Raw genomic sequence first — 18,532 nt, forward strand, 5'->3', positions numbered from 1 at the left:
CTGTGAAAGCTCTGTATTTATAACTTTTGACTCCCAGCTACAGGATTACAATGCCAGGCACTGAAGATAATAGAACATGCAAAAATAAAAGCTTTGAAAATAAACCTTTTTACAGCTAATGAAGGACTATCTAGCATGCAATTTTTCTAAAATGTCACAGCTATTAGCAAGTTTCTTTTTTTTTTTTTAGTTTGGAACTGTTTCCCTCCTGTTTCTACTTTGCTGTCCTGAAAAGTTTTCCTTAAGCATAATCAGATTTAGAGACTCAAAAAACTTCAAAATTAAATTGTGAATACTTAAATTTATACTTACTTCTTTGAAAAAAGGTCTATTTGGCCTCTGCTAAGGATAGAATTTTGTCCTCCCACGCCTCAATTCATATGTTAAAACTTTAACCCTCAGGTTAAATGAAGTCATAAAGGTGGGGCCCTAATCTGGTAGGACTGGTGCCCTTATAAGAAGAGGAATAGAGAGAGATAATAAGGAAAGGCCATGTGGGAATATAGCAAGGAGGTAGCTGTTTGGGAGCCAGGAAGAAAAGCTTCACCAGAAACTGAATTGGCCAGTAAACCTTGATCTTGGACGTCCCGGGCTCCAGAACTGTGAAAAAATAAATCTCTATCGTAAGCCACCCAGTCTGTGGCATTTTGTTACATTAGCCCAAGCCGATGAAGGCAGCGTGCTTAACAACTATCTGGACAATTTTCAAGTGGTTACTAATTCAGTAGTCAAAATGTATTCTTCTTCAGGTTAGCTAGAAAAATTCATCTTTTTTTTTTTTTTGAGACAGCGTCTCACTCTGTTGCCCCAGCTAGAGTGCAGTGGCGTCTGCTTAGCTCACAGCAACCTCAAACTCCTGGGCTCAAGTGATCCTCCTGACTCAGCCTCCCGAATAGCTGGGACTACAGGCACGCGCCACCGCACCAGGCTAATTTGTTCTATTTTTAGTTGTTTGGCTAATTTCTTTCTATTTATAGCAGAGATGGGTCTTGCTCTTGCTCAGGCTGGTCTCGAACTCCTGAGCTCAAGCAATCCTCCCATCTTGGCCTCCCAAAGTGCTAGGATTATAGGCGTGAGCCACCACACCCGGGCAAAATTCATCTTTTGATAATCCTTTTGCTTTTAAAACTATATCTTGATAATGCAAAGAACTGGATAAAAGGTGGTCCTTGCAACAGAGGGAAAGATCTTCAATGATATTAGTCTCCACCCAAAAACTTAAGCCACTCACAAATAAGGTAATCAGAGTACACATACTTGATTAAGAGTAAAATCTTGACCTGAAATCTATTTCTAAAGACTCTTTAAAGACTCTTAAACTTATTTGACCTTTCATCAACACTGTCTATGAATGAACCCAAAATATGTAAGTTCCTCAAAACATAAGTGATTACTGCTCAGGTATTTAAAGCAGTTTCTTTACCCTTCAGTGATTTACCTGAAATTTAGAAGCAGCATAAACCCTATCACTCCTCTATATATCATCTGATTTTATAATATAATAAATACTCTTTAAAGCTGTTAATGGAATCCATCCTCTATACTACTATTGACATTATCAACTAGAAAGTAAAAATCTGACCGTGCCACTCTCCAGCTTAAAACCCTTTAATCTCCATGATGTAAAGGATATAAAATCCAAGCTTCTTGTTGATGGCATATGAAATCCTCTGGGATCTACTCCTTGTCTACTCTTGAATCTTGTCCTCAGTAACTCCAGGGCCTCACACTGGGTGCTCTAGCTATCTGAAACTACTTCCCTGGGATATTAAGAAGTACCTGTTGGCAAGAAAGGAAGAAAAGTTCTCCTTCTTAGCTGAATCTGTTTCCAAGAGTCTGCTTAGACAGTACCCCTTTTAGGGAAACTTTCCTGACTATCCTCTAAGGTAAGGTAGGTTTTTTTTCCTTTATGTCCCTGCAAAAGGGTGTATAAACATTTTTTTTCTATACACGGTACCTTATCATACAAAATTTAGACTGTTTAAGGTAAGTATATCCCCTTTAGGACCATAAGCTACCAGAGGGTAGGAATTATATTTATATCACTACTGCATAACATACTGGCTGATACACTGCCTGTGGCCAAAATATGCTGTTGAACTATATGCTAAGTCATACATTAAATGTGTTAAATATTAGGGTGTTTACTATTTTAAGGAATCAAGGTAAATATTCCTATAAAGTGAGTAACCAGCACTACTTCATGTGCTTTTTAAAATTTTTACTATTTCCACAGATTGCTTTACTTAAAATGAGCTTGATTTTTATTTTGGAAATTTACTACTTTATTGAGCTATGTGGTACCCAAGTGTAAATAATTTTGGAATGATTAGCACTCTCAACTTACTTGTTCAAGAACCTATTTTCATGGATGTCTTAAAGAACTTGTGTTTGAGATCATCCCATTTAAAGATCTATAAACTCCTCTGGAGTCAGGGTCTACAAAGATGTATTCATTTTTAACAAGTGAAATAAAATGTGTAATACATATTAAACAAAAATTTAACCCTGCTATGCAATATTTTTTTCTAAATGGACAGTCATAATACATGTTATCTTTGCATTAAATAGTTTAGAATCTATTACTTGGGCCTGCCTTCAGGTCCTGCTGTCAGCAAGTCCAAAATACCACTTATACTGATTTATAGGGCTTCATTCAGTCTTTCGTTAGAATTAATTTTTGAACAGTCACTCATTGTTGCCTTTGGTAAGTGAACTAATCTTAGAACAAATATAGTAGAATAGAGAAAATCCACGAGTATTTATCTTAAACTATCATAGGCATTGAAGACAGAAAGAAGAGTTGCTTTCCTCAGCTGGGCCTCATTTAATGTAATCAGCAGCATCAGCAGCACACTAATATTTACTGAATGCTCACACTGTGCCAGGTACTGTGCATTACCTCATTTAATTCTTAACGCGGCATTATGAAAGAGTTACCATTATTGATCTCATTTTGCAGATAAAAACCTGAGCTAGTATATGGTAGAGACAGGATTCAAATCTAGGCTCCCTAACCTCAAGCCTAGTGTTTTAACCACCATGGTATAGCTTTTGGTCAAATCACTATGTGAAAGATTTCAGAAATTAATAACTTGATAAATTATAAAGGAGTCCATTTAGCCTATAAGATTGCTCAATACTAAGCCTCTCCATCTAAAACTTTCTTTTCATTTTGTGCTTTAAAAGAAGGCCATGTTGGCTGGGTGCGGTGGCTCACGCCTGTAATCCTAGCACTCTGGGAGGATGAGGCGGGTAGATTGCTCAAGGTCAGGAGTTCAAAACCAGCCTGAGCAAGAGCTCTCTATATAAATAGAAAGAAATTAATTGGCCAACTAATATATATAGAAAAAATTAGCCAGGCATGGTGGTGCATCCCTGTAGTCCCAGCTACTCGGGAAGCTGAGGCAGCAGGATTGCTTGAGCCCAGGAGATTGAGGTTGCTGTGAGCTAGGCTGACGCCATGGCACTCACTCTAGCCTGGGCAGCAAAGCGAGTCTCTGTCTCAAAAAAAAAGAAGGCCATGTTATCACTGGCATTCTCTGTTCAGAGTGGTGTGCAGAGTGGCGTTCAGAGTGGTGTACAAATTCAAGACAAGGGAAACCTAAGTATTCTAAAGTCTTCTGAGATAATCCTGCACTAAGGACTTTTGGAGATGCCTTCGTACCCTAGAAATTTAGCATTTAAACCTTTAAGCTCTTGCCTAATTTCTAACGTTGAAAGGACAATTCAGCATTCTTACTCACCTTTAATTTTGCTTTGCCACTGGCAGATATGGCAAACATCCACACATGCTGACACAATACATGTTAGAACAGTTTACTTTTGTTGAACATTGCCTTACGCTGCTTCAGCAATTGTCATAACAACCGGAGGAACTGCCCTTTTCAAAAAAGTACATGAGACCATATCTACTCTATTACATAAGTCAACACAGAAAATCAGTATTAAATTGCTTTCATCTTATTTTATTTTTTTGAGACAGAATCTTGCTCTGTCACCCCAGGTGGAGTGCAGTGGCGCCATCATATCTCTCTGCAACCTCAAATTCCTTGGCTCAAGGGATCCTCTTGCCTCAGCCTCCCCAGTAGCTGGGATTTCAGGCACGTGCCACAATACCTGGCTAACTTCTCTTTTTAGTAGAGACGGGGTCTCATTCTTGCTGAGGCTGGTCTCAAACTCCTGATCTCAAGTGATTCTCCTGCCTTGGCCTCCCAGAGTGCTAGGATTACAGGTGTGAGCCACCGTCCCCGGCCTTGAATTGCTTTTAAAAAGTAAAAAGTCCTATAACAAATGACTTGGGATGTTCCAAGTTTTTAAATTAACTTTGAAGGTTTAGAGAAAATATAAAAGGAACTGACATTAATTAACATCTAGAAGAATGTTAGCACTATATGGTAAAGTTTTACCCTTAAGGTGTTTATAAAGTAGGTGGAAGGCTGTTATGACAATCCAGATGAGATATGATGGTGGCTTGAAGCAAGGAGATAGCAGTATAGGTGGCAAGAACTGATTTTATGTATATATATGTGTATCAATTTTATTGATATAGTTTATTATATAAACTATACCCATATAAAATGTACAATCCAATCAGTTTTGTCAGATGTACATACTCATGAAACCATCACTACAACGAAGGGAACATTTCTATCCCCCCCAAAAAAATTTCCTTTGGCTCCTCTGTAGTCAGTAAGTTTCTCCCACCAACTCTAGCCCCCCAGGCAAATACTGATCCAATCTCTTTCACTATAGACTAGTTTACATTTTTCAGAATTTCATATAATTGTATCATATGTACTATATATACTTTTTTTTTATATATATACTTTTTTTTTATATATATACTTTTTTCTGGCTTTTTGTCACTCAGCATTATGATTTTGAGATTCTTCCATTTTGTTGTAGGATAGATACTGGGTTTGTGGATGGACAAGATTTAGAGTATGAGAGAAAGGAGTAATTGAGGATGATTCCTTGTGGGTTTTGGTCAGAGAGACTGGAAAAATGGAGGTGACATCAATTAGAGGGAGAATGACCCAGGAGGAAGAGGCTGGGGAAAGACAATCAGGAATTAGGCTTTTGATATACTGACCATCAATTGGAGATATTGAGTCATATGCTGGATATAAATAAATCTGGAGTTCAGAAGTAGAGACTGGAGAAATAAATTTAGGAATTGTCAGCATATTGTCAATGCTGTTAAAGCCATGGTACTGAATGAAATCACCAAGGACATGAATTATACAGAAGAGAAGACTGAGGTCTAGGTTCTGAGACACTCCAACTTTAAGAGACTGGGGAGAAAAGGAAGACCCAAAGGAGACCAAGAAGGAACCTCCAGTAGGATAAAAGGAAAACAAAGAGATTGTGGTATCCTGAAGGTCAAAGTGTAAAGTTTCAAGGAGGTAGGAGTGATAACTGTGTCAAATGCTGCTGGTAGGTCAAATAAAAGACAGAAATTGGCCATTAGATTTAGCAACATGGAGGTCATTGGCGACCTTGATAAAAGCAAATTTGTGGAGTGGTAGAGACACAAACTTTCCTGGACAGGGCAAGGAGTGACTGGGAGGAAAGAAATTGGCAGCAAGTATAAACAATATTTTGAGGAGTTTACCTGTAAAAGGGAACAAAGAAAGGGACATGTAGCTGGGAGGGAAATAGAAGTTAAGAGGAGGTTGGTTGTTTGTTTTCAAGGTGGGAGAAATAAGAACATGTTTGTGGGATGATAAGAGAATGATCCAGGAAGAGGAAAAACTAGGGTAGGAGAGAAGGGAGAATTGCAGCAGCAATGACCTTGAGAGGACCAGAGAGGGTGAGATTCAGCATGCCAACAAAGGCTTAGCTTTAGGTGGGAGCATAGAGAGTTTTCTATGGTAATTTACTTGCTTTTTAACCTTTAGCAAGTTACCTAATCCTTTTAAGCCTCAATTTCCTTATCTGACGACAATGAAGACTGAAAATGTGTTTGAGAGAACTGTCCTAAGGATTGGACAAGAAAACATATGTGTCTGACCCTTGGTTGGTATACTCATTATATGTTAGCTGCCTTCTCTTTATAACTTTTAAAATGAAACCATTAATAAACCACATTTTATCTTGTATAATAGTTAAAAAGGTACATATACTCTTCCTTTTCAATCATAAACTTGAAGGCAGGAATGATCTTTTGGCCTTATTCTCCTTAGCACAAAGGTCTTAACTGAAACAGATTCTCAATACTCTTCGAATTTACTTCAATAATGTAGGAAGTATATACAAATGCCAAAATCTGTAGTATATACAAATGCCAAAAATATGAATAAATCTGTCCAGTACTCTAGTGTCTAGTCCTGTTTGTCAATCTTTAAAAAAAAATCTTTGCCTACTTTTGAATAAACAAAAAAAGCTCATGTCCTCTTTTTAATTGATTTAACATTTCAAAGTATCCCACCCATACCCATCCTGAGTAAAACACCGTACCTCCTGGGCATTAGGAATCACTGTTCTAGTACTAAAAATGGAAGCAGTGGACATGATTAGGTTAGAGTGGGCAGCAGACAATACATACTCTTCATGTTCCAATTAATTCAAATCTCCTAGGACACCCTAGAATGATCTGCTGGTAGATGACCAGGTCATATGTGTGTCCGTGTGTATATGCATATACGCATGTGAGTGAGATAGATGCAAAGGGGTAGGAAGAGAGAAAATGACAAAAACAAACATGGTGGGGTGTGCTCAGAGCAGGGGGCCTGAAGAATGGCTCCTCTGTTTACAACACACCCAACAGGAATCTCGGGTCACTGTCATGAGGGACACAAAACTTGTGGCCTCCCTATGAACAAATGCCCTACATGTGAAGAAGAAAAAAAGTTATAGAATCTAGGTGAATGGTGTATGGGTGATCACTGTATAATTCTTTCAACTATACTGTATGTTTGAAAAATTGCCTAATAAAGTAATAGAAAATTAAAAAGAAACCATGGCAAACACTTAAAATTTGGTCAATCTAGGTAAAACCTTTATGAGACTTTTCTCAATTATTCTTATAACTTCTATAAGTTTAGGGGGGAAAAGGAACTGAACAGGGGAGACTGACATCACCTCTCTAATAGTTTAATCTTGACTTTGACAATGTGACATCATAGGCCATCCATTTAACTTCTGTACCTCAGTTTATTTTCCTATAGAATGGGTGGCATTTTCACTGTCTTCACGGTTAAGGTATATGCCATTTAATTGTTATATATGCATTTTTAAATTTTTACAAAAGCCAAAGTATTGATAACCTAAAAATTTTAAAAGAATCAATATTTTGAATCACATTTAGCTTACAACATCTAGCTATTGAGTAGCTGTAATAAACTTAATAGAGATGGGCAGAATTGGGCCATTATATAGGAAAATAGGTTTTAAACAACTTTAATATAAGAGCCAAAAACTGACCAACAAACAGAGCCACTGGCTAGTATAGTGTTTTAGAAAACAGACAAACAACAACTATCAGATTTGACTATGTTTAGGTGGAACAAGCACTCTTCTTTCCTTTGCTGCAATTTTACCTCTTGTATGGTCTCATATCCTGAAGCTTTATACTTTTACCATATCTCTCTGGTCCTGGGTTTGCTACCCCTGAAAACATTTCTTCTTCCTCATGATTAATAAGAATTTTTTAAAGGATTGATATGGGCTTCAGTCATATCAGAAGAGATCAAGGTAAAAAGTTGACATGAGAACTAGAATGGAAGATGAAGGGCTTAAAGAGGTTCTGAAACCCTAGACACCAGTCACTAGCCAAACACAGAGGAGATGTCATGTACTAAGACAACTATGAATCAAATGTCACAACGTTAAACTTCATGTAATCTGGCTCTTCCTTAATTTCCTGACTGCATTCTATATCACTCTCTGTTCCTTTTTGCCACCCTTCAGCCACACTGACTTTCTTTTCATTCCTCAGAGCATCACAGGGCTGGCTCCTTCTTGACTTTCAGATTTCTACTCAAATGTCACCACCGACCTCAGAGAGGCCTTCCCAGACTACCTTCATCTAAAGTGCCTTTTCTCCCTCTTAGTGACTCTCATCACTCTGTTTTCATTATAGCACTTGAACTTATCAGAAATTATTTTACTTATACATTTGCTTATATTTTTGTTTCTCTCCTGCCTATCCTATTCATTGCTATATTCCTCTGTACATAATAGGCACTTGGAAATATTTATTAGAAGAATAAAAAGAGATGCCCAAATTATGTTTTTGTATTAGAAACAATCACATGGTCAAAAGTGATAGGCAAAATCCTACTAAGAAACCAGAAGAACTAGCGTCTGTTCAGAGAAATAGAAGAAAAGTAGAAATAAGAAAAATGTAATAATTTTTAGGAATGTGGATACACAGTTGGTAATGTTACATGTCCAAATATAAGTTGCTTATTTTTTGTGTTTTAATTGACAAATAAAAATTATATATATTTACAGTGTACAATATGTTTCCATTTATGTGTATACATTATAGAATGGCTAAATAAAGCTATTTAAAATACATATTATCTGACAGACTTATTTTTTTTTTCATGGTTAGTACACTTAGAATCTACTCTCTCAGCCATTTTCAAGTATAAATATATTGTTATTAACTCTAGTTAGGTGCTTTTTATTATAACCAGAACTATTTCTCAGAAAACAGAGAGTTAGTCATTCCATATTTTAGCCTTTAGAAAGTCTCTCAAATTCCAAGGATCTCTCACAATTTCTTTTGAACAACAAACTACTAATTGTGGAAGACATCAGTTTGAAACAACCCAATTAATTCTACCTTTGGATACTTATTTAGATCACTAAAAACAAAAGGGAGATTCAATAATTATTCTTGAGGGTATCACCTCCAAATAGTAAATATTAAGTCAGTAGTTCTCAAACTTTCATGCGCATCCATCACCTGGGTATCTTGTTAAAATGTAGATTCTCAGTAGGTCTAGGGCCAGAAATCCTGCATTTTTAGCAAGCACCAGGTAATGCCATTGTTGCTTGTCCACAGACTATACTGAATGGCAAGACACAAGATGAAGTTGTAAACAAGCTTTAAAAATCACTAGTATAAGAATCTGAGAAAATCATCATTCTTGATGTAACAACACCACCATCTAGGTAGCCTCTGCGACATAGTGACACACACACAAAATATCGTATCACACCCTGATCTCTTAATTCATCACATCAAGATTTACGAGTGTGTACAAATGTAGTACATTTAATAAATATATGATGTTCCTTGTTGGCACACCGAAAAAAAAATCACCAAGAACAAAACAGTGTTACACTGTCAAGATCACAAATATACACTCATATGAAGAAAAAATAAATAAATACCCACACCTGTTCTAATGTTTTGGGAATGAATTCTTGTGTTTTCGAATAAAAATTCCTATGACAGCATCATATACAGGTTCAAAAGCAGCTAGACAGAAGTGAAGATGATATGCTCTGGGGGAAAAAATGTAACAATAATGACAACAAAGATACCAATGTTGAAGATACAGATGAAGAAAATAAAATGAGAATGAAAAATGCAGTGTTTTAAAATTAATGCTACTAGAAACTTGTACATAAATCAACACAGTAAATATTCTACATAGATATTTGACTTTTTCATTTATATTTCTAGAACTTTACATATTTAAGGTGGCTAGTAAACTGTAAAAACAATCTTTCTATGAAAAGCGGAGGTTAACCTTGCACTTGTGATCACCTTATATTTAGGTATATATGCTATGTTGTTCTTACCCAGTCCGATGCCCTAGCCCATAATCTACATCCCAAAAGCTAGTGCTTTCCTAACTTTTATATTTATTAGAAAGAAAGCCATTTGCATTTCATATTTCTCTTGTTATCCAAGCTGGTAGGTTTCTTCCCTGGCCCTTGTGTTCCCTTGTACGTGCATGATACCACGTATGATACCACACAATGATTATAACTACACATGATTATTACTTGAATAAAGGCCTGAAAAGAAAAATATGTTGAGCCAAATTATCCAAAAGGAGTAAGTTTTGTCATTGCAAGTACAATGTACTATTCTTGGAAGCTAACTTCTACAGAGATCTAGAAATGATTTTATTAAAAAGTCACAACCCAACTATCCCAGATGGACATAAGGAACAAAGACACAAACCTTGAAGTAAAAAGGCTCGGAGTGATGGGCAAAGAACATACAGTTTATAGCACAGAAGAAAGCACAATGCTAAAGTCAAAGACTAGATCCATTAGATCAAAACAGAAATAGTCAAGAATGTGAATGATACCTTGCTTGACAAAGTACTTCATAATGCTTTTAAATTCTATTCTACCCACATCAGTCAAAATGAGTATAATTCTAACCATGATTATTGGACTCAGAACTCTGTGCTTATCTTATTATACCCATATTAAAAATTTAAGATATAGCATTTATTACAACAAAATGATTTCAGTAAGTTTTCTTAGTACCTTAGTTTTATCTGTCAAATGAGAGGCTTGAGCTAGATGATCTAAAAAATCTCTTCTGTCCCTATAGTTTTATGATTTTAAAATATATATTTACATCTATAGGGAAGGAAAAGAGCACGCTAGGCAGCTGAAAGATGCAAAGAGATGGGCATTTTGTAAGGTTATTAATGCTAATTTTATCTCCTCCTCCCATAAATTCATGATTATAAAACCAGAGTTTTTTCAAGGCAATACCTTCAATCAGAAGCAACTACTTAAGTAAAAAAGGAAAAACACATTTACATTGTTCTCCATCTCCTAATGATCCAAATAACTTAATTTTAATCAATAACATGGAAGTGTTATAAAGTTAGATAAGGGAGCACTAATTTTGCTAGTAAATTTTGGGCAATTTTACTAGTCAAAAGGTTTTTTCCTCCTTTAAAATCTTGCCATCTGTCAGTAGGTCATTAACCTATACTATAATTTTTAAATATAGAATTACACAGGTCCAAAGTTCTTTAAAGATTAAGTGGTTAAAAATATGAGATTAAATTTAAAAGATAATTGTACCAAAAAAGTTAAAATAAACAAAAATTAGTATCCCTCAAATATACAAAACATTAAGGCCTTCTAAAACCTTTAAAGACTATTCGCTCGTTTCAGCACTGTTTTTCCCTCCTACACAAACTTCTTTCAATTTATTACAAAACAGTCAATAGAGGCTCCTACAACTTTTTTACTCTTATGGCTATCTTGAGGTCAAATACAGTAGTGCTCATTTAAAAAAAAACACACAATAAATTATAGCCCATGATGGCAAATCAAAAAAGGCACAAAATGTGTTTTGAGATGTTTTTATAGGTTTAAGGTACTTAAGGTTTCTCATAATTTTGTGACTTATTAGATGTTCTATTTGTGCTCCGTTTAAATTACTTTTTTAATTATTTTTTGAGACAGAGTCTTGCTTTGTTGCCCAGGCTAGAGTGAGTGCCGTGGTGTCAGCCTAGCTCACAGCAACCTCCAACTCCTGGGCTCAAGTAATCCTTCTGCCTCTGCCTTCTAAGTAGCTGGGACTACAGGCATGTGTCCCAGCTAATTTTTTCTATATATATTAGTTGGCCAATTAATTTTCTTGCTATTTACAGTAGAGACGGGGTCTTGCTTGTGCTCAGGCTGGTTTCGAACTCCTGACCTTGAGCAATCCACCTGCCATGGCCTCCCAGAGTGCTAGGATTACAGGAGTGAGCCACTGCGCTGGGCCTCTAAAGGTTATTAAAAACAAAACAAAACAAAAAAACTTTGAGTGTGTATCTTGGTGGCTGATGACTAGGGGGAAAAAAACCCAGTTATGATATAATTGTATTCCTGCAAGTCTCTGTTGAAAGAGTCAAGCTTTTTTGATAGAGCTTAACTTGGGGACGGTGGGTATTTTGGGTTTTCTTCTCCATCCATCCCCTTAACCTGTAATTAAAGCTGGATATGTACAAATACAGCAGAATTACTGGGCAAGAGCCATTTCAGGAGGGTACAAATTGCTTCTGTGCTAAGTCTAGGATACCAGCTAGGAAACATCATCAAAGGAAATCAAGGCGATTCCTTTGCTGATAAGGAAATTGTAAAGAATCTCTTTGGAGCTAGAAACAGCAAGCTCAGTAATGCAAATGTGCTCAAGTTCATCTGAACAACAACAATCTCCCCCATTTACTATCTAGCAAAAATTGAAAGAGCAGAACCAAAAGCTCAAAAGATGGAAGGTGTAAAAGAAAGGCTCTTTTCTGCTCAGCACTTTGGCAGGCATAGCACTGAATTTGCATCTGTCTGAGTGGTGACTTCCAAAAGTCGCAGAAAGTAAATGTGAGCTGAATATCAAGCGATAAAAGAGATAATTCCGAGATGCTGTGTTTGTGTGGGAGGATTGGGAATTGAGTCCCAAAGAGACGAGGATTTGTAGAGTGAAGAAAGCTCACTAACCTAAAACCGACTCTAAGTAAAAGTGAATTCGGAGCAAGTTTTCTAAATAATCTCATTATAGTATGTGCACACCCATACATGCACACACAGAAAATCTTTAGTATACTGATAGATATTTTTCAAAGTGCACTTTTCTTACTGAACTCCATTGTTCTTTCCATTTCTAAACAATTCTATGTCTGTGGCCTAATTACTTCCTTCTTTTCTATGCTCATCTCTCTTTTCTTAGGACATTCCCTTTCTCTTTTTAAACTGCCCCCCCTTCATAAAGGCAGAAATGACCAAATCTAGTTTTATTTCAAATATAAATATTTAGCTCTACATTTCCCCCACCCCTCCACATTCACCTGCCTGGGTTTCTCTTAGTGCTTGATAAATGTTAGATAGTATAAATGCCATAAGCAGCTGCAAATGTCACCATCAAGGAAGGCTCCATTAAAGCTGCAAAGAGGTGGAAACATCAACGAAAATAGTTAATGAAAGCTAAAAACAAAACGAAAAAAATGCCAGTATTTAGCAGAGTGCCTGGTACAGAGGGAAGTTGATAATAAAAGTTTAAGTGTTTGCTGAAATTTTAAGGACCTTTCTCATGGATGGGGATTCAGCAAAGATACTTTCTTTGTCATTTAAAATTGCAGTTATTAAAGCCTGAAGTAGTGGTCAGAATATTCAAAGTTCAAAGGAGGACAAGGATGAATGCGTCAAAAGAAAGGCTGGAGGTGATCATATTGTGATCATATTTTTTTCTTCTCAGACTATTCCCCTTTAACTTCCACAGAATTTTATTACTTATAAAGAAAATTTAAATTTAAATTCAAGATGCATTCCAATATTTGTAAGCTTTCAGATATTTTTCTGGTAGGTGTTTGTCTGCCTCGGTTCTTATTCACTCATCTCCAATTCGGGAAAATAAAACAAAGCATGATTTTGCGCCCAGATCAAACAAGGAAATCAGGGTGATCTGTACTATCCTCACCTTACTGACCACATCCACGCTCTGTTGAAGGTGACAGGAGGCAGAGCAAAATGTTGGCAAGAGAGAAAATTAGGTCCAGAGCTCCCGGTCTCAGAATGAATGATAGTGCAGCCTGGAAGGTTTTGTCACCGTCTCATCTCTACTGCCAACTACTGACAGCAGTCTGTTGTGCTAGTTAAGAACATTAATTGGATGCAAGATTACCTGTGTTTGGATTGTGCTTCTGCCTCTAACTTATGGTATTGGTCAGGTAACTTTAACCTCTCCAAGTCTCAATTTTATCATGGGTAAAACCGGGATCATCAAAATACCCATAACTTGTAAATCATTATAAAGATTATATAAGATATTTCAAGTAGAAGGCTGTCATATCAAATCACACAATAATTATTTTAGCTATTACCTATTATTAACAATAAAAATAAATTGTATTTCCTATTTTCTATGTCTATTGACAGAACCAAGATAACGTCACATTGAGTTCACATTCAACCAAATGTTGAATACTTGATTGTGTCCGGTGTAATGATATACTTTCTTTATGCTCCTGGACCTGCCCTTCCCTTTTGTGTTCTCATGCCAATACCACTTTGCAGAACAGATTTGGCACTGTTTCAGTGAAGTCACTATCTATATACCACTATGTTATGAAGTGATTATTTTTTTTGAGACAGAGTCTCACTTTGTTACTCAGGCTACAGTGAGTGCTGTGGCGTCAGCCTAGCTCACAGCAACCTCAATCTCCTGGGCTCAAGGAATCCTACTGCCTCAGCCTCCCAAGTAGCTGGGACTAGAGGCATGCGCCACCATGACTGACTAATTTTTTGTATATATATTTTTTAGTTGGTCAATTAGTTTCTTTCTATTTTTAGTAGAGACGGGATCTCACTCAGGCTGGTTTTGAACTCCTAACCTTGAGCAATCCACCTGCCTCGGCCTCTCAGGGTGCTAGGATTACAGGCGTGAGCCACCGCGCCCAGCCCTAGACTACGGTTTTAAGTTGTTGAAATGGCAAGCCGTGGTTTTCAGAAGACATTCTTTTATGAGTTCCAGTGCAATAAAATAGTTCAATGATTCAACCAGCTGAATTATATTTCATTCACTTAGAGGGAAATTCCACTAAAGAAAACTAAAGAGAACGTACTTCCCTTTAATTTTTGCTCTCCAGAAATGTCACATTTGGTGATATTTCTCCTACTGAGCACTAGAACTCTCAAAGGTCTCAGGGAAGAGACACAAGCTGTTTGAACTAGGCTGACTATGAAATATATTAACCACAAAGAGGCCTTCACCAGTTAGTGTTGAATTATGAATTGCCTCTTCCTAGATTTCTTGGTATGATATGTGATTATTTCTTTATACCTTAGTTCAGAAAAATTACCATAAGTTATGTTTACGGCAAGGAACTCCCTAAATACTTAACAAGTCTGCATGGTTACAATGTTCTCTAAACTAGAATGTGATCTGAAATAAAGACAATGTTAAAATAAGCCACTGATAAATGTCATCTCTGATGCTTCAAGGCTTTTGATTTTTTTTTGACACAAAAATATGTATTTATTTGATTCCTATGTATTTAAAGACTATATTGAAGTTATATTGTTTTCTAAATAATCTGTTTATTTAAAAATAGTTTAATTTAATGACTATTAATTGAGAACTCAAAACAGCATACTATTGGATTAAGATCTCTACAATTATTCTATCACCTTGCAGAAACCAGCCTATGTTCCAGTGGAGAAAATAACAATGTGTGTGTGGGGGGCATGGAAGGGTAATAGGAGTTGGTAGAAGTAGAAAATTTTGACTCAACACATCCAAGGAAACCACATGATTAACTGTCAGTAATAAACAGATAAATCATATAATATGGAAACCTAATAAATGTAATAATTATGGGAATCTTTTAGTTGAAGTACAATATACCATATATCAGATAATACAGACCACTGCAGAGAAACCATATAGAAGTGGAGAGATCTTAATTCAGAAGGTAAAACTTAAACTTTATATCAGAAGGTTAAAGTAGCTAACCTTATAAACAATGAAGATTCATGCTGAAGGTAAGTTCTATTATATTATACTGCTGATTCTGCTTTGGATATCAGAGTCTTGACACTGGAGAGAAAATGTGAGAGTGCTTAACTGGACAGCCCGAAGATCTGGTGTGTAGGTAGTTCTGATCTGTCACTAACTAGACAAATGACCTACTTTTGCCAGTTCACAATTTCCTTATCTGGCAAATGAGCAATTTTGGATTTAGAAGGTTTGCAAGATCCCTATGAGCTCTAAAGTGCTATAAACCTGTAAATGTAAGGAATGCTAGAAAATCCTTGATCTTTTACTATAATGTATACATTGTCTAGATGCTCCTATTCCACAGTCTGGTTTCCTTGATTTTTGAATGTCACATATGCACAACTTGTATTTCAGTTTAAGTTGGGGTCTTTTTAGTAACTTGTTCAATGTTCTTAAATCTTTTTTTTTTTTGAGACAGAGTCTCGCTTTGTTGCCCAGGCTAGAGTGAGTGCCGTGGCGTCAGCCTAGCTCACAGCAACCTCAAACTCCTGGGCTCAAGCGATCCTCCTGCCTCAGCCTCCCAAGTAGCTGGGACTACAGGCATGCACCACCATGCTCGGCTAATTTTATATATATATATATTAGTTGGCCAATTAATTTCTTTATAGTAGAAACGGGGTCTCGCTCTTGCTCAGGCTGGTTTTGAAATCCTGACCTTGAGCAATCTGCCCGCCTCGGCCTCCCAGAGTGCTAAGATTACAGGCATGAGCCACCATGCCCGGCTTGGTCTCAAATCCTGATGTGTAATAAACTTAGGAAAATTGACCGTGCTTATAAAGACTTTAAGAAATTATGGCCATTCCTTCCTTATTTTCAGTTGATATAAAAGCCATATGGCAAACTAGAAAGAATACATCACCTGGAGTTAGAAAGGCAAGGATTTAAATCCTACTCTGCTTAATAGCAAGGGCAGTCATGGGTAAGAGCATGGGTTTTAATTAAAACTGAACCAGGTTCAAATCCCAGGTCTATCCCTAACTAGCCATGATGATGATGGGCAAATTTCAGATGTCAAGGTTTAGTTTCCTCATCTGTAAAATGGACATAATAAATGTATTTAACTCATAGGACTGTTTATTGTGAGGATTTACTAAGACAGGGTATGTAAAGTGCTAAGGTGGCTTGTACAGAATAAGCATTCAATAAACTTCATACATTACTACCAGTAAATGAAATAAGAGTCTATACAGAACATAAATATAAATTATGAAGTATTTAACTGTTAATTTTTTTTTTTTTACTATTTTTTATACATATCAAAAAGTTGGCTCAATTGTCATTTGATTTTCTTCCCTGCTGCTTTGGATACAGTAATTTCTAGTAACACTCATTACTATATTAGATCTAAAAATTAGGTTAGTTTTCTTCCTTCACTAATGCTTAAATTTTGCTTAAATTTTGGAAACGCTTTTCAGATACTTGTAAGAGGACACCATGTTTTCATAAAATAAGAATGTAGAATGTGTCATTATTTGATGACATTAATCAAACCCTGTGTCATTATTTGATTTGGATTTTTCTTAGTCTATCATTTGTTTACCAATAACTTTATAAATTTTTTTACTTAATTTTTTCACATTTTTTACAATATTAAAATCAATACCTAATTTCTTTTTTCTTTTCAATTCAGACAGCCAAGGAAATGAGATGTTTATCAATAACTTTACTTTTTTTTAATTTAATTAATTTATTTTTTTTTTGAGACAGAGTCTCACTCTGTTGCCCACGCTAGAGTGCTGTGGCGTGAGCCAAGCTCACAGCAACCTCTAACTCCTAGGCTCAAGTGATCCTCTTGCCTCAGCCTTCCAAGTAGCTGGGACTACAGGCATGTGCCATCATGCCCAGCTAATTTTTTCTATGTATACTTTTAGCTGGCCAATTAGTTTCTTTCTATTTATAGTAGAGATGGGGGTCTCACTCTTGCTCAGGCTGGTTTTGAACTCCTGACCTTGATCAATCCGCCCGCCTCGGCCTTGGCCTCGGCCTCCCAGAGCGCTAAATTAGAGGCGTGAGCCACCACGCCCAGCCCAATAACTTTAATTATATCAATGTTTTGTCTAAATTTTTCATCTTGACATATATCTTTAAGGACTGTGAACGGACACAAAACTTTTCATAATTTTTTTTATCCATACATGCTTTCCTCAAGTTCTTGAGTCTAAAGTTAATATGGATCTGTTCTTACATTTATTTAGTGGATCTTAATGTTCATTTATAAATATTATTATTAATACTTATGCCTTGGATAACCAAGCCACAATGGTAGGTTCCATCATCAAAAGATAAGTATTTCACATATCGTACTTTGGACTTAAGTTAATCATTCAGTTGTAAAGTAGATAAGGCATACTTAACATTAAACTTTGGCTCTCAGAGTTTGTTCTAGACCAGTGCATTCAACTAGAATAGTTCATGTTGATAGAAATAGTGTATCATTTGAGGCCTGGCGCGGTGGCTCACGCCTGTAATCCTAGCACTCTGGGAGGCTGAGGCGGGTGGACTGCTCGAGGTCAGGAGTTTGAAACCAGCCTGAGCAAGGGCAAGACCCCATCTCTACTATAAATAGAAAGAAATTAATTGGCCAACTAATAGATATAGAAAAAAATTAGCTGGGCATGGTGGCGCATGCCTGTGGTCCTAGCTACTCGGAAGGCTGAGGCAGGAGGATCACTTGAGCCCAGGAGTTTGAGGTTGCTGTGAGCTAGGCTGACATCACGGCACTTACTCTAGCCTGGGCAACAAAGCGAGACTCTGTCTGGAAAAAAAAAAATAGTGTATCATTTGGACTGTCCAATAATGATAGCCATTAACAACATGTGGCTATTAAGCACTTGAAATGTGGCTAGTGCAACAAAGGAAATGAATTGCAATTTTAAATTTAGTTAATTTTAATTTAAATACCTACATGACTGGCAGTTGTAGATATTTCAATAAACACTGGTAATTATATGTTGAAATTGAATAATAATGATTCTCATAACTAAACTATATAGGTTGTATCATTGCCTCAGGAATTGCTGACACATCTCTTGACTAATTGTGCAAGAAGTATTGAGG

The 18,532-nt window shown here is 36.5% G+C and overlaps 1 protein-coding gene and 1 non-coding gene across 3 annotated transcripts in view; one reads left to right on the plus strand and one right to left on the minus strand.

Moving 5' to 3' along the window:
- Positions 1-18,532, minus strand: part of TAOK3 (TAO kinase 3) — a 173,403-nt gene that overhangs the window by 99,214 nt on the left and 55,657 nt on the right. The gene's annotated exons all lie outside the window — the stretch shown is intronic.
- LOC142863807 (small nucleolar RNA SNORA11) lies at positions 6,712-6,840 on the plus strand. Its single transcript, XR_012914445.1, has one exon. It is a non-coding gene; the product is annotated as a small nucleolar RNA SNORA11 (small nucleolar RNA).

The sequence above is a fragment of the Microcebus murinus genome, chromosome 22 (genome assembly GCF_040939455.1).
Source record: "Microcebus murinus isolate Inina chromosome 22, M.murinus_Inina_mat1.0, whole genome shotgun sequence".
Lineage (NCBI taxonomy): Eukaryota > Metazoa > Chordata > Mammalia > Primates > Cheirogaleidae > Microcebus > Microcebus murinus.